Here is an 18,786-nt window from a genome sequence, read left to right as displayed (position 1 = left end):
TCAGAAATGAAAAGGGAGACATAACAACAGACACTGAAGATATACAAAGAATCATAAGATCCTACTTTGAAGGCATATATGCCACAAAATTTGAAAATCTAAGGGAAATGGACGATTTTCTTGATCAATTTCACTTGCCAAAGTTGAGTGAAGAACAGATAAACAAGCTAAATAATCCCATTTCCTCTACAGAAATTGAAGCAATCATTGATAGTCTCCCAACCAAAAAAACCTCAGGGCCAGATGGGTTCAGTGCAGATTTCTACCAGACCTTCAAGGGCGAGCTAATACCGATACTCTTCAAGCTACTCCAAAAGATATAAAGGGATGGAACATTACCAAATTCATTCTATGAGGCCATAGTCTCATTGATACCTAAACCTCACAAAGACTCAACAAAGGAAGAGAATTTCAGACCAATTTCTCTTATGAACATCGATGCAAAAATACTAAATAAAATACTTGCAAGACGAATACAAGAGCACATCAAAGATATCATTCATCATGACCAAGTAGGCTTCATTCCAGGCATGCAGGGATAGTTTAATATATGGAAATCCATCAATGTAATCCACCATATAAACAAACTGAAAAGAAAAAAACCACATGATCACCTCTTTAGATGCAGAGAAAGCATTTGATAAAATCCAACACCCATTCATGTTTAAAGTTTTAGAGAGATCGGGAATACAAGGCACTTTCCTCAACATAATAAAGGCTATATATAGGAAGCCAATAGCCAAAATCAAAGTAAATGGTGAGATGCTCAAGGAAATTCCTCTAAAATCAGGAACAAGGCAAGGCTGCCCACTGTCTCCATATCTCTTCAATATAGTACTCGAAGTTCTAGCCAGAGCAATAAGACAACAAAAGGAGATCAAGGGTATTCAAATGGGAAAGGAGGAAGTCAAATTATCCCTATTTGCAGATGATATGATAGTGTACATAAGTGACCCTCAAAATTCTACCAGAGAACTCCTACAGCTGATAAAAACTTTCAGCAAACTGGCTGGATACAAAATTAACTCAAAAAAGTCTGTAGCCTTTCTATACACAAACGACAAGCTTGCAGAGGAAGAAATTAGGAAAACTACACCCTTCACATTGCCACAAGCAATATAAAGTACTTAGGAGTTACTCTAACTAAGCAAGTGAAGGACTTGTTTGAAAAAAATTTCAAAACTCTGAAGAAAGAGATTGAAGATGACATAAGAAGATCGAATGATCTTCCTTGCTCATGGATCGGGAGAATTAACATAATAAAAATGGCCATCCTACCAAAATCAATCTACAGATTCAATGCAATCCCTATCAAAATACCTACACAATTTTTTTAAAAGACATTGAAAGTTCAATTCTGAACTTCATATGGAAAAACAAAAAACCAAGAATAGCTAAAACAATCTTGTACAATAAAAGGTGCTCTGGAGGAGTCTCCATACCTGATCTCAAACTGTACTATAAAGCAATAGTAATTAAAACAGCATGGTACTGGCAGAGCAACAGGCTGGTTGATCAGTGGAATCGAATCGAAGATCCAGATATGAATCCGCACACATATGGTCACTTAATTTTCAACAAAGAAGCCAAATCTTCAACAAATGGTGCTGGTCTAACTGGATGTCTATGTAAAAAAAATGCAACTGGACCCATATTTGTCACCTTGTACAAAACTCAAATCCAAGTGGATTAATGACCTCAACATAAAACCAGAGACACTAAGTCACTTAGAAGAAAAAGTGGGGAAGAGCCTGGAACATATTGGCACAGGAGACAACTTCCTGAACAGAACACCAACAGCCCAGGCATTAATGTCAACAATTAATAAATGGGACCTCATGAGGCTGAGAAGCTTCTGTAAGGCAGGAGACACTGTCAAGAGAACAAAACGACAGCCTACAGACTGGGAAAAGATCTTCACCAACCCTACATCTGACAAAGGTCTACTATCCAAAATATATAAAGAACTCAAGAAATAAAACACCACCAAAACAAATATCCCAATTGAGAAATGGGGCTTGGAACTAAACAGAGAATTGTCAACAGAGGAATATCAACTGGCTGAGAAACACTTAAAGAAATGCTCAACCTCCTTAATCATCAGGGAAATGCAAATCAAAACAACTCTGAGATTCCATCTTACACCCATCAGAATGGCTAAGATAAAAAATTCAAGTGACCCCACATGCTGGCGAGGATATGGGGAGAGAGGAACACTCCTTCATTCCTTCAATACAACCACTTTGGAAATCTATCTGGTGCTGTCTCAGAAAAATGGGAATAGGGCTTCCTCAAGACCCAGCTATTCCACTCCTTGGAATATTCCCAGAAGATGCTCCAGCACACAACAAAAAAATTTGCTCAACCATGTTCATAGCAGCCTTATTCATAATAGCCAGAACATGGAAACAGCCTAAGTGTCCCTCAATAGAAGAATGGATAAAGAAACTGTGGTACATATACACTATGGAATACTATTCAGCTATTAAAAAAAGGAATTCCCGAAATTTGTGGATGAATGGATTGAGCTAGAAATGATCATAATGAGTGAGTTAACCCAGAAGCAGAAAGACTCAAAAGGTATATACTCACTTATATCTGCATATTAGCCCAAGGGGCATGTCCCACGAAAGCCTTCACTTACCAGGAAACTGAGACAGAGGGGAGGACATTCTAGTGAGACTCTAGATGAGAGAATCATGGGAGAATGGCAAAGTAGAAGGATCCAGAGTGTCCTAGAAGCCTACAAGTAGAACATTATGATAGGCAGATTTGGGCTCAGGGGTCCCGCTCAAACTAAGGCACCAGCCAAGGACAATACAGGCGGTAAACCTTAAACCCCTACCCAGATCTAGCCAATGGACAGAACTCTCTTCACAGTAGAGTGGAGAATGGGACATTACTTTCTCACATACTCTGGTGCCTCACCTTTGACCATGTCCTCTGGAGGGGGAGATCTGGTGGCACTCAGAGGAAGGACAGCAGGTTACCAAGAAGAGACTTGATACCCTATGAGCATATACAGGGGGAGGTAATCCCCCTCTGGAACAGTCATAGGGGAGGGGAATAAGGGGAAAATGGGAGGGAGGGAAGAATGGGAGGATACAAGGGTTGGGATAACCATTGAGATGTAACAAGAATAAATTAATAATGGAGAAAAATAAAAAAATTTTAAAAAGATATATACAGTATAATAACATATAACCATTCATATTTTATATTCTAAGAAAATAAAAAGAAGAAATACTCAGCATCCTTAGTTATCAGGAAAATGAGATTAAAAAAGACTCTGAAATTTCATCTTACATGTACCAGAATGGTTAACATAAAAAATTCAAGTGACAGCACACATGGGTGAGGATGTGGAGAAAGAGGAACACTTCTCCATTATTGGTGGGAATGCAAACTTGTACAAACACTTTGGAAATCCATCTGATATTTTTCGGTAAATTGGGAATAGCACAATCACAAAACCCAGTTAAACTACTCCTGGCCATATACCTAACATACAGCAAGGACATTTGCTCAACGATATTTTATAGTATCTCTATTTGTAATATCCAGAATCTAAAAACAACCTAGATGTCCCTAAACCAAAGAATGGGTAAAGAAACTGTGTGTTGCAGACATGATGATAAGTCATAGAGGCTTTTCTTAACAAAGCTCCAGAGACATCTGACTGTCAACATGATCTCTATACATCTAGAACAGCTGCTGAGGCCTTGCTTAACAAAGTTCCAAAGATCTCCAGCTGATCACCACTATCCCTGAATATTATGTATGGTCTAGGTGTAATGTTTAGCAATTTATTTCTCCTAAAGCTGTTTTTTCTTTTTATTTCTCAGCCCTTAGGAAATTAATATAGGGAAAACTTTTTCCCACAGGGAATGTTGAAACAGTGCATCTGGCCAAAGGCTTGAAACAATAATAGAGGTGTTTTTCTCTGACTGTGAGCACCAAAGCAGAAACTGCATTAAATAAAGTAAAGACCTGGATATAGCAGTACCTGGATAGATACTGTTACCTGCAGAAATGTTTCCTTATACTCTGCTTTGAGAGCACTAGGTCAGCTTGGAACATCATGCTTTACAGATATTTTACTGTAGAGTATCCTTGGCAGTTAGCTTAGGCTTGGATACCAAACCTATTGGTTTGGGACTGGAAGTAGGTCAAGTTTTTTCCTTAGAGAACGTTTAGCTCAAGCTATGTTGCTATGGCCATTTTGTAAACACGTTGGCTTTAGCCTGGGAAAACTTTCCTGTATATTGTTTAAAAGATAATGAGCAGGTTATGATGACTGTTGTTTGGAAATTAATTGATTTTTGTTGTATGCTTTGTTGTAAGTTACAGAACTTTTTGTATTTCTTTGTTACTCTATTATTTTTGATTGCCCTAGTGATTGTAATGATGGAAAAAATAATGATGTAATGTGTAACAAAAAAAATTGAACTTCATCTCAATAAAACACTGGGGTTGGCCCAAGGAGAGACAGCAAGCAAGTAACAGACATGAAAGAGTAAGCTAGAGAGATGGGGAACAGCAGGAAGAGAAATAGATGGAGAACAAGAAAGCAAGGAGATAGAAAGAGGGGTAATAGCAAGATAGGTAGATAGACAGACAGACAGACAGACAGACAGACAGATAGACAGACAGACAGACAGCAATTAAGCGAGCAAGGAACAAGGAGTCAGACAGACAGCAAGCAAGACAGATAGAGAGCCAGAAGAAAAGTTCTGGGCTTTAAGACCTTCAGCTTTTACAGCATATGCCTGAGTCTCCAAGTAGTTCTTTTTCCTCTGTTGTACAATCTCTCCTCAAAAACTAGTTTCTCTAGCTAGTTGTTCAATCAACAGTTGGTTTCCCTTAAACAGCCATTCACTGCCTGCTCAATTCTCCCTACCACAAATCCACCTCTCTTTTCTCCTCGGTCTTGGGGAGCAGCAACTGTGGTACATTTACACAATGAAATACTACTCAGCTATTAAAAACAAGAAAATCTTGAATTTTTCAGGCAAGTGGATGAAACCAGAAAAGGTAATCCTGAATGAGGTAATGCAGACCCAGAAAGACAGGCATCGTATATGCTTAACTTATAAACTGATATTAGCCACACATAAATGTCTTCTGAGAGACTCCACTCAGCAAGGGATCAGGACAGAGATAGGGACTCTCTGCTAGACTCTGGGGGAATCACTACAGTTGTGTGGAAGAGTTGGGAGGATGGAAGAATTGGGGAAAAGGGTGTCAGGAGCCCCACAAGGAGACTATCAAGGATGGAAGATCTGGACAGGGGAGGGGGACTGCACAAATTGATGCACCAACCGAAGGCATTGCTAGCAGAGAACCTATGCACCATGTTCAGATGTAGCCTAAGGACAGCTTATTCTCCACATGGGGAAGGGGGTGTAGAGAGTGTGGGGAACTGCCTCTTGCATGAACTCTGGTACCCCCAATTTGATATGGTACCCCCTCTTGGCATGGAGACCCTGTGGGGACACAGAAGAAGACCTTGCAGACTATCCAGATGAGAGCTGATAGACTGTGATCAAAAGGTGGTGGAGGAGGACCCCACCTGTCAGAGGTCTAGGGGAGGAGAATAGACAGAAGAGAGAAGGAGGGTGGGAACAGGAAGATAAGAGTGAGGGGATAACAATTTGGATGTAATGTAAATAAATTATAATAAAGAACAAAATGTTCTTAGTTATTACTGTTTCAGTATATCTGGGTACAGGTAATGGCAACAACTGTTATTTGAAAAATGAGTCAGTCTGACTAGGACTTGTTTCCCACTTGCTCAGGTATTTTAACACTTACTTCTCAGTTGGTGGCACTGTTTGGGGAGATTTACATGGTATTGCAGTATTGCTGGAGGAAATATGTTCCTAGTGATCGTATTGAACATGTATAACTTTAACTTACTTCTAATTTGCTCTCTCTGCTTTTTGCTAGCCTTTGAGTATATGAGATCTCATCTTTCTGCTTCTGTGCCCATGCCTACTGCTTGCTATTATACTTTACCACCATGATGAACTGTTATTGCTCTGAATTGTAAGCATAGTTTAGTTCTTCCTTCTGTAATTCACTTCTAGTCTTTGTGTTTCACCAAAACAACAGAAAAGTAACTAATATACAAAGCATGCAAATAGCCCAGTATAAAGGTAATGTGATACTATCTTTCTAGCAGAATAACCTTTAAGTTTTTGTTTAAAAAATATTCTAAAATTGTCATTGTAAAATATCCAAGTCTCTAAATCTATTTTTATTTACCAAACTTATTGTACTTAATGCATTTGAATTTCATGGTAATCACATTAGATATGTAGAAGGTCATTATTTACATATCTTAAAACTGTGTTATATGCAATAGTCATAAGCCATCTAACCTGATCAAAAAAAAATCACATCATGTCTAGCTCATCTCTGTGTAGTCAATTTAGTTTACCTCTCTCTCTTTTTTCAGTCTTCCTAGGAAAATGAAAGTATTTATGTTGTTCTTGAAATTAAAAAAAAAAAACAAAGTTGGAACACTAAGTCATATTCTACCACTCTGAATGTGGTGGAACCTGGGAGAATGGAGCTTAAAAATGAGCCAGAATAAAGTCGTACTCAATAACCAGCTTTTTCAGAGAATCAGATAATGTATGCCCTGAGAATTAAGAAGAGTCACATGAGTAAATTTTATAACCACAAAGACAATCCATAAGTGTCAAAAGCATGTTTTTCCATAGAGACATACAAAAAATAATAATAGCCAGTTGTTACGAATAAGCAGAAGTAAACTCACTGTTATCTGCTACACCTGGGAGGGGCCCAAAATTACATTACAAGAACAATTCCATGTTTTTGAAGAAACCAAGGTCAGAAGAGTCATGTCTTTTTTCTTGGAATTTTCTCACAAGCACTCAGAATTCTCCTTCCACAACTCTATTCTTGGACCATGTTCTGACAAGAAATCATTATTATTCTGCAATGGTTGCCTTTGACACATACCTAAAATCTTTTGTTAATAACCTGTGATTTACTCCGAATGCCTGATGCTTTTGATCTTCCCATGGCTTCTAGTCAGTTAGGCCGTGGGATCCTGAAAACCGATTTTCAGTTGAGTTTGTGAGACAAGCTTAAATATGTTAATTCAAAGTCTACCCACAGCCCTTGCTCCTCTAGCACTCTCAATCATGCAAAGTTTTTTAGCAGCTACCCTTAGACCACTGTTCTACATTAGTTAGTTTTCTTGTTGCTGTGATAAAATACTTGAAAAGAGCATAGAGGACAAAAAGACAGGCTTACATCCCAGGTTAGGAAAAAATATAGTCCACTATGGCAGGGAAGGTGTGGCAAGAACAGCATAACAAGGCTGTTCACACTGTGTTGGCATTTGGGAAGTAGAGACCAAATTATGAGTAAATTGAAGGAGAAATCCCAAGGCTCACTCATAGTAATTCACTTCTTTCTGTGTGATTTCACCTCCTAAAGTTTCCACATTCCCAAACAGTATAGCAGTTGCACAACACGTTCAAATACATGAGTCTATGGGGGACTTTTCATATTGAAAACATCTTTTGTCCCCACTCTACAGATAATGAGTCCTGTCTTCAACTTGTAAAACATATGTGCTGCCTTCATATGTGAATACTGCTATCTCATCAATGATCCAAGCAAGAAATTATGAATATGGGACCAAGAATCACTGTTTACGATGACACTTGAAGTGTGTGTAGGAGAAAGAGATTATAATATCTATTGTGACTATCTATTGTGTCTGCATGTGCTATCTAGCCAAGAAATTAAGATATTTAAAAAAGTCCAAATATTTGTGTTGGGGATGGTCTGATGTATTTTGATGCTAATTAGTGCTTACTGTCTCTGTGACCAACCTTTTGCTTAATAAAAATCCACCCACCAGGGCAGGGCAAAGGAGATAGGTGGGGCTAGCAGCTAGAGGAGTTCTGGGAAGAAGAAGGACTGCCAAGAAGAGAAAGAGGGAGACCTGAAGGGATGAGAGGAAGGCTGCCATAGGTTAGCTGGAAGAAAAGCACATGGCTAGTGGCGTGGATGAAGAATCCAGCCCAGATGAAGAACATTAGCAAGTATTTGGGATTTTGGTTGGGAGGTAGCTTGATAGAAGTTATTGGAAGCAGATGGCATGGGATTGAAGCAGGATCCCATGCCTGCCACAATATAGGAGGTAGTTTAGAAGATTGATATCTGCTCTGCCCCAGGTTAACTAAGGCTATTTTAAAATATAACAAGTGTCTGTGTCTTAATTGATCATTAGCCGGGCCTACAGATAATACTGATACTACAGATAATTCTAAAACAATATATTTGCTGCTAATAAATAACTAGGAAGATGAAGGCTAGTTGACTACTATATAAATGTCCATGATAGAATCCAATAATTTGATCAAAACTGATTTTTCTGAATAGATTTATTACTTCCTCTATTTTGCAAAGATGTTTCTCTTAAAATTAGGAGTTGGTTCTTTACTACCTCTGTCTCTTAAGGATGCAAAATGTAATCCCTCTTGTTATTTTCATGAATTTCTTCATTAAGAACCTTACCATTATCATTTCACAATATTAGCATCTTCAAATATCTTATTCCTTCACAGTAAAAATATCTTTTATAGAATTCCATGTCATTTCTCAAATTAGCTTCCTTTAAAAACTGAGCCTTTTAACCTCAAAATTAAGAATCCATCAATGAATTGATTTCTTCAGATACTTTTCTTCAGAAGATGAGAGCTAATATTTACCAAGACGGTATAACATGATATATTTCTTTGGCATGATACTAAGTACTGGCTGGCAGGATTGCTAGTCTCTGAATCTTTCGCTCAACATGTTTCTTGGCAATTTAAAATGTCCCAATGAGTCTCATAAACAATGAGAACATGGAAATTCTCAAAACTTATTATTAGCCTTTTAAAATATTTTTAATTTTATTGGTTAAGTGTATGGGTGTTTTGTCTGCATGTATATCTGTGTACTATGTATGTACCTGATACCTTTGGAGACCAGAATAGAGCATCAGGTTTATTGGAGCTGGAGTTACAGACATTTTATGATCTTCCATGTAGAAGCTGCTCTACAGAAGAGCAAAATGTGCCTTGATCACTGAACAATTTCTCCAGCTTCATTATGAAGCATTTTAAAATCATCCTCTCTTAGTCTGTTTTGGTTGATACCACAAAATATAGACAGTATTGCTAATAAACAACAGATGTGTATGTACCTTAAGTGTGGAGACTGACAGTTCCAAGATACATAACACAATAAGATATGAAGTTTCTAAAAGATCTGTTTCCTTTTTATAATTAAACATACTGAAACAGCTATTTGTATTGTCACTGACAAGACATTTCTCCTCATTTGTTCACATGACAAATATGGTGAAGGGCCTCTCTTGCATCTTTTTTTTTTACTGGCACTAATCCTATTTATGAAGATTTCTCCCTCCTGACCTTGTCATCTCCTATCTTAGTCTTTTTTATTGCTATGATAAAATACTGTGACAAAGGCAACTTATAAAATAAAGCTTTTAATTGTTCTTAACTATACATTTAGAAAGCATATTGACATGCATATTGGCTGCATATTTATGTAGTTCCTTGTATCTCACTGTTATGTAATAGTACATAAGTTATTCCCATCAGCCTTTTTATTTTCCAAATATGAGTTATGACCATATTTCTGTTCTTTTTTACAATTAAGCACACTGAAATAGCTATTTGTGCTGTCTTCACTTTATCATCCAATCTCTTGACTATGCAGCACTCAGATTCTTTTCACACTAGAAATATGTATATTCAGTCATTGGTGAATTTAAAATTTGCAAAACAAACAGATCTTCTAAGGCAAGCTCTGTCACTACCATTTACTCTTCACCGTACCTTACTTTGTGTTGTCATACCACATTATCTATAAATTCTTATATTATTTCCTATATTTTTCTATCTATATCCTTTCCCATCACTAAATTGTAAACTCCTTATGGACAGACTTGTTTTCTTCTGTTTATCTCAGCATTGAATCATTTTTCTACACAATGCTTGTATAATGATAGATATTGAGCAGTGAATCAAATAATTATGAATATAATTTTTACTTAATAATATTTGCTATTTTAATAATGTCAGCATAAAACAGTCAAATCATACAGATGTTTATAATTTGATATATTATGGTTAATCACTTCTGTAGTAACAAGCATCATGTCAGGGATCAGACAGACATGTACCACATTTGAACCAGTTGCTCTGGCATATTCAACACCTTCTACTACCTTTATTCATTCCGTACAATTGTATAGACATTGGGACAATGAGATAATAACAGAGAAAGAAGGCTGAAATTATTGGAATTAATACGTGAATGTCATTTAATGTTAAACAGTCAGGAAATAAGGAAAGCAGAGGATGAGAATACAACCGATTTATGTTCCTTATTTCCTGAAATTGCTCTCTCATTACTTATTTTGGAGGGACAAGAATTAGATCTAAGTGAATAATGAATTGCCTCTTGATTTTGCATGTGCTTAAAATAGTAATAAAGTTGTAAAGGGCTATAAAATATGCATCACACAATGAATATATTGAAAACTTTCCAAATAAAAAGTAGCTCTTGGGCCTATGAAAACTCTGAACATGAAAAATTCAAGTTAACACTGTACTTGCCTCCAAATTAAGGACCTTATAGTATATTTCAAATTATTAATGAAAACAAGATGCCTGAAATTTTATATTCTCTTCTCTAACAACTAGTCCTTCTTCTCTAATGAAACAGCAACATGCACTATATTCTGAATTATAACAAGACACAATGACCAGGTTGACCTCTAATCTAGACAACCTACTAAACTATATCTTTAAAAAACATAAAATAAGATTCAGGTCACATAGTTTTGCCATTTGCATTCCAAAATTAAGCTGTCTCACTGTTTCAGCCCTTGTAATACTAAATACCATTTGTTCTTGAAACAGATGGGCACTTGCTAATTAAGAAAACTGTTCCGGTTCATTAAAGAAATAGCAAACAACCAAATGAAGTCTCAGTTCTCAGTGTCACTTGGGGTACAAAGCTTGAGCACATTACTCATTTGTTCTATCTTTTACTGAAATATTGACTCAGCCTACTGATTTACTATATAGTAATTTTAACTACTGTAATTGCAAAACCCACAGCATACCCAAAGACATTTGTGCCATTTATTTTATTATATTTTCAATACTTAAAAAATGTTTTTGCTAGGATTTGCATTAAATATTTTTGAGGCATATATTAATAATTAATACTCCTTGTGGTCAAATATTTTAGTCTATTTGAGGAAGAGAGAAGTATAAAGTAATCATATCACTGTATATTATTTTGCTATTAAAATTCATTAAAAGTTTTATGAAATGGAAGGGTATAAAGTTGTTAGGTAAGGTTTAAATATAAGAAATAATATTTGAGTTCTAATAGATGTACATGTTTACTTGGACAAGGAACAGGAGAAAACAGATGGGACAAGAAAGATTTCAGGAACACGGAGCAACGTGTAGGAATGTTCCAAACTGTTGACATGTCTGACATATGCTTCTAAGATAGGATGGAAGAAAGATGAGAGATTAAAATCATTACAGCTCTCTTCAGAAATTTAGAAATGATTTTAAAGTCATTAATGACATTTAATGTTTCTAAGTAAAGCAACTGAATACATGTTATAGAAATGACCCCTTAAAGAATAGGAGATAAATTTAGGCAAAACTATACTTACAGAAACTAGTGAGATTTTAAAGATATGCTAGATATGAGTAATAAAGGAAAACTTGATGGTGTAGTTGGTGTAATATTGGAGAAGAAATATCACAGGGGTACAATCAACTGAATACTTGAGAAAAACAATGAGGTAAAAATTTTAAAGTGTATTATAACAAATGGAGTGGTGATTGTAAATGAATTCCAGGTGTGACAAGAAGCAGGGTAGTATCATACCTTAGATAACCATGGTCAGGTTTTAAACTTTACTCTATATATAATATGAAGTTAACAGATGCTCTGGGCACAGAAATATCTGATGTCAATTCAGCTCCTGTGTTGTAAAAAGACTGTGAGAAAACAATGATAAAGACCAAGGGTGTTAGATATTAGGAAGATATTAGATGAAGGAAGATGAAATTAAAAATCCAAATCCTGAGTAGTATTAATCATATGATTTTAATTAATTTATTTTTTAATAATTTATTGAGAATTATTTTTAGATATATTTTAAAAGTACAGCTAATGAGGTTTGCGGATAGATTATGTTTTTGAAATAATAATGATACCTTCAACTTAAAAAAATCAAAAAAATAAGAATGGTGCTTATTGACTGGAAAAGATTTGTAGAAAGGTGAAGTTAGAAATAATCAAGAGTTGAGTTTTAAATATGTTAATTTTAGTATTGATATTAGACATAGGAATTTCAATTATGCTGATGGACTTTGGATGTTGTTTAGTGATATAACACTTTTGAAGGAAGGACAAGGCCCTGTGCCCAGTCTTCAATACAGAAAAATAATGAGAGTGCAGAAGAGAAGTCAACATGGGAGACTGAGAAGTAACAGCAAGAAAAATAAAATGAGTATTAAGGCAATGATGCATGCCTGAAACAAATCAAGAAGTATAATGCTATATTATTCTTTCATTATAAACACATACAGTTATATATAGCAACATATTTTATGCATATGTACATACATACATACATACATACATACATACATACATACATACATAAAAATGCTTGAATAAGCACAGATGCCAGAGGATGCTGGAAGAGAGAGTAGCCTACTAAGTAAGATTGGCCAACTGTTTATTTTAATCTTTTTTTTCTTTAAAAATTTTTTTGTTAATTTATTCAGATTACATCTCAATTGTTAGCCCTTCCCTTGTTTCCTCCTATTCTTCCCTCCCTCCCTCCCGTTTCCCCACTTCTCCCCTCCCCTATGTCTGTGATTGAGGGAGACCTCCTCCCCCTATATATGCTCTTAGAGTATCGAGTCTCTTCTTGGTAACTTGCTATCCTTCCTCTGAGTGCCACCAGACCTCCCCATCCAGGGGACGTGGTCAGAAAAGGGGGCACCAGAGTTCATGTGAGAGTCAGATCTCATTCTCCACTCAAAGGTGGAGAATGTCCTGTTCATCAGCTAGGTCTGGGTAGGGGTTCTAAGTTTACTGTCTATATTCTCCTTGGCTGGTGCCTTAGTTTGAGGAGGACCCCAGGACCCAGATCTGCCTGTTATAAAGTTCTTCTTGTAGGTTTCCAGGACCATCTGGATCCTTCTATTTCCCCATTCTTCCACGCTACTCTCACCTAAAGTCTCAATAGGATGTCCTCTACTCTGACCCACATTCTTGGTAAGTAAAGTTTTTCATGGGATGTATCCTTTGGGCTAGTGTTTTGATATAAGTGAGTACATACTGTTTGTCTCTTTTTGCTTCTGGGTGAACTCACTCATTATGATAATTTCTAGTTCAATCCATTTGTCCACACATTTCAGAAATTCCTTGTTTTTAATAGCTGAGTAGTATTCCATGGTGTAAATGTGCCCCAGTTTCTTAGTCCATTTTTCTACTGAGGGACACTTAGGCTGTTTCCATGTTCTGTCTATTATGTGTAAGGCTGCTATGAACATGGTTGATCATATGTCCCTGTTGTGTAGTAGGGCATTTTCTGGGTATATTCCAAGGAGTGGGATAGCTGGGTCTTGCGGAAGCCCTATTCCCATTTTTCTGAGAAAGTGTCAGATAGATTTTCAAAGTGGTTGTACTAGTTTGCATTCCCACCAGCAATGAAGGAGTGTTTCTCTCTCTCCACATTTTCACCAACATGTGGTGTCACTTGAGTTTTTGATCCTAGCCCTTCTGATGGGTGTGAGATGGAATCTCAGTGTTGTTTTGATTTGCATTTCTCTGATGACTAACAAGGACGAGCATTTCTTTAACTGTTTCTCAGCCATTTGATATTCTTCTGTTGAGAATTCTCTGTTTCGTTCTGAGCCCCATTTCTCAATTGGGTTGTTTGGTTTTGTGGTGTTTAATTTCTTGAGTTATTTATTGTAATTTTTGTCTTTATTTCTCTTTCATATTTTAATATTTCTTCATCCTGTACATTTAGTGTTTGATTATTGTGTGTTGTGGAGAATATCTTTTCTGGCTCTGTATATATGGTGCTTTGTATACTTCTTGTACCTGGGTAGTCATCTCCTTCCTCAGATTGGGGAATTTTTTTCTATGATTTTGTTAAAACACTTCTGTACCATTGACTGTGCTTCTATTCCTTCCTCTATCTCTATTATTTATAGAATTTTTTAGTGTCTGAGATTTCCTGTGTGTTTTGTTCCTTGACTTTTTCTTGGTTTAACATTTCCTTTGACTGAGATATTAACTTTTTCTACAATGTCTTTGACACTTGAGATTCTCTTTCTTGCCTTGTAATCTGTTGGTAATACCTTTTGTTTGACATCATGAATTTTTATTTCCACTTTTATTTCAGTCTGGGTTTTCTTTAGTGATTTTATTCTTTGATACATCTTACTGTGATGTCTTGAATTTTTTTTTATCATTTCATTCAACTGTTTATATTTTCACTAATTTTATTAATGGTTTTACTCATCTTGTCTTCAAAGTTCTTGAATATATTCATAATTGATATTTTGTAGTACTAGTTTTGTTCTTCAGCCATATCACATTTCTAAGTGATATTTCTAACTGCAAAATGATTACAAGCATAGGAGGAGGCATATTGTCTTGGCTGTTCATGTTTGTCTTTTTTCCACTTTTTTCTAGGCATTGTAGTTATGATGTTTGAAGTGTTTGCTGCTATCAATATGTGATTTTGTGTTTGTTAGGTGGGTGTTCTACCCTTTGGTTGCTGCAACCCTGTCCAGATCCTAGTGTTTTTGTGAGTAATCAGGTGACAGAAAGGAATGGAAATGACTAAATGAAAAGGTTGAAAGAGATGAGAAGACCAGGATCCACGCCAAGAGGCTGAGTCCCCAGGGAATAGAATTAAGGTAGAAAGGGTGCCTCGCTCAGGCGGGTTGCAATAGCACAAAGAAATTTCTAAAGTGCTTTTAATGAAGGACAAAAAGGATAGTGAAAATTACCTACCGGAGTGCATGCTCAATGTGGTCACTGGGGATCCCTGATAGAAAGTGTTTCTGAGGATCAGCTCCTGACCCCATGGAGTGGAGATGGACTAGAAAAGAGGGCTGAGTGAGTTGGTAGTAAAGAGCCAAGCTAGGTCTGTACTTAGAGATATAGTTACCTAGAATAAAGGTATGGTAGCCGTAGGGGCTCCTGCAAGCAAGACAAGAAATAAGTTTAAGGATACTGAGATGAAAGTGTTAGGTGGATCCTGGCTCTGCACCAAGAATTAGTTTGATGTTTTTCTATTTAGTAATAGCTGTTTCATAACTTACAGTGTGATTGATTTTGGAAAAAGTTGTATATTTCACAGTTGTTGATAGACTATCTTCTACATTTCCATTAAATCCCTTTAATTTATAAGACAATTAACTCTGATTCCTCTTTATTGATATTTTATCTGGATGATATATTTATGATGCTGAGATGTCAAAGATACCCATTATTATTGTGTTTATATTTATCATTCTCTTTCGGTGTAGTACTGTTTGTTTTATGGGTAAAACAACATTTTCTCAATATCTATTTACACCAGTAATATTTTCTTTAAGTTTTTCCTTTATAGATATGTAATAGTATTATTTACCATGTTTATAATAACATATTGTTTCATGTCTATTTTATCATATGTGAGCTTACCTACATCCAATTTATTTCTACATTCATTTTTGGATTTTTTAACCTTTAACTTTTAAGTTACGTTTTTCTTTGCTAATGAGCTCATATTATGATCTAATGACTGTCTTAGAATGGTAAGTACAAATTTAGGCAATAATCATAAATTATTTGGCTTCATAATTAAGATATCAATGATATTTAAATTTAAAATATATAAATAAAATAAAAGTCAATAAAATATTATGCCATTGGGTACATCAAGATAAGTCAAACTTATTTTAAAGTCATACTGTGAACATCTAGTGACTTAATCACAATAAACTTAATCATTTGATTTTGCAGATGAAAAACTGAAGTCTAGAAAATGAAAACAGAATGAAGCAAAACAGAGACTTCTCAGCAACTATGTTCTGATTCTTTTAAATTCATCACGCTACTTTTTATGTTTTAAATGTAATCAAGCCTAAGAAGAGATGTATTGAGCATATAGCAATCTGACACTGCCTTCTTTATGTTATTTTATAGTATATATTGTCTGATTCTCTCATTTCTGTTACAATAGGATATATACTGATGACAATACTTACTATTCTAACATCTCCATGTTCTACATCTTTTTTGTTCCTGAAGGCTCATGGGGGATAAAAATACATCTATTAATTTTGCCCCTTTTTATTGAAGAAAAATCAAAATAAATAAAGGATAGTAATGGAAAAATGCAGTAAGCTTTTCACAACCTCTTATGCAGATTTCAGCTCAAGAAAGCTAAGATGAGCTTAAGAATTACATCTCGTAGGTAGTTATTATTGAATTTTCTCTACTTTGTTGAATAATTTTACACTACTTTGGCTGTGCTATTATTCATTTGTGTCAAAATAGGGGTAGAAACATTAAATTAATGAATATCTTGCCTACGTTGTCAAGATCTGAATCACTAACATGAAGCACCTTTCACTGTAAATGTAATTTAGGATATTCAGTGATACTTCTCTTATTTGAAAGTACCTAAAATATTAGTACTAAGCCATTTTACTTAATACACTGAAAATTAAAAACATTTGAAATACATGGATGCTGGTTGAGACTAGGTGATTATAAAGAAGGATTGAGTGAGAAGCTATAATATTTTGTTTATAAAAGCTAGATTGTATCATTTATGAAGAACATGAAGACTTTACTGAAAATGGTACTTATATAATTGAACACACTGTGAAAATGTGATAAAGAAATTGATTTCCATTTTCCTAGATACCTCTGTAAAAGCTCTGTCCTTGATATCATGAAGAGAGTGTCCTTCATTGCAAATACCTAGGACAGAGTTTCAGAAAACGAGTGAACTGTATAATCCATATTAGACAGGCAAAGTATTGAGACCAGGAAAAACTCAAGATAAGAGGGCTTAAAAAAGAAAACACTGAAAAGGCACATGCCAGTCATCTCCTTTTTAATCTCCTCTATGAAACTGAAAGGTCCAAACTCCAGCGAGAAGGTTGCATAAGCCTGGAAGATTAGGAAGATAAGTATGTTTCACAGAATTCATTGGGTTCATTCTGATAATAGAGCTTAATTGTTCAGTATTTAAATTTGTGACTAAATATTACAACCTTATTTATAGTCCTGAAATAAAATGGAATTTAGGAATGCCTGGTGACTTTTATAAGGTGATTGGTAAACATGGCTACAATGACTGATTGTGGAAAGATACGTGATGCATTGTCCCTATGCAGAAGAATATAAAGTCTCTTATGTAAAAGATAATTCTCACAAAATTCATGTGTTAAATACACCTTAATGTACCCTCTGATGTCATCTACCTTCTGATTTACATGAAGCTATATAATTTTCTTCAGCTGGTTACAGAATTTATGACTTCATTCTAATGTGATTTGTCTTTGCAAAGTTCATTGGCTATCAATGTTATGAATATATTACATATTATGCTAATTGGTTTTTATTCTAAATTTGACAAACTTGATTCACATGGGAAGAGAGAACCTCAACTTCAGAATTGCCTATATCAGATTGGCCTGTGGGTATTTCTACTAGGAATATGCCTTGATTAATCTTGATTAATTATTGTGGAAGGGCCCATTCCAGTCTGAGTGGTACCATTCTTATGCTAGGGCTAGGTTGTATAAGAGTGCAAGCTGAGAAAGCCAGAGGAAGCAAACCATTAAGCAAAGTTCCTCTAAGATGTCTGTTTTAGTTCTGCCATCTTTAATAATATAATTGCAAGAAAATAAACTTTAAAGACACATGAAGGATATTGAAAGTAAATCTGTTACTAGACAAGTTTCCAGAAAACCCTGATGAACACTTTGATTACAGCTTTGTGATAAATTGAAACAGATGACAGAGCCATACTCAAACTCCTGTTCCACAGATATTGCGAGGTAACTGTATGTTGTTTAAAGTATCAAGTTTGCCCTTGCTATTAGCAGTATACAACTATAATGAGTTAGATATTTTTTCTGGGAAAGTTCATTTTTACCTATTTTACATATACAATATGTAGGCATTACGGAAAAATAAAGTAGGAGCAGACAATTTTTAAATCGTGCAAGTTTGTTAACAAGCATAATGAAAAGCAATAAAAATCCCTAGAATTTTAAATACATGTTAAATTGTGAGCAAAAAAACTATGATAGTAAGACCATGATCTGGGTCAGTGATTTATTACAGCAAGAAAGAAGCAAAATAGATCATGTTCTTACTATCAGAAGCCCCACAAGGAGACCATCAAGGCCAATGGTTCTGGACCCAGGGCAGGCTGCACAAACTATTGCATCAACCAAGGACAACACATGCAGTAAAATTAGACCCCCAGTCCAGATATAGGCAATGAACAGTTGTGGGGAGAGCGGGAACTGCCTCTGACTTGAACTCTAGTCCCCCCAATTTTATCACTTCTCCTTGGTCGGGAGGCCTGGAAGACACTCAGAAGAAGGGGAGGCAGGCTATCTGGATGAGTCTTGATAGGCTGTTGTCATATGGTGG

This window comes from Acomys minous (genome assembly GCF_964271855.1).
Source record: "Acomys minous genome assembly, chromosome: 7".
Classification (NCBI taxonomy): Eukaryota; Metazoa; Chordata; class Mammalia; order Rodentia; family Muridae; genus Acomys; species Acomys minous.
Note: the sequence above shows the minus strand (reverse complement) of the source record.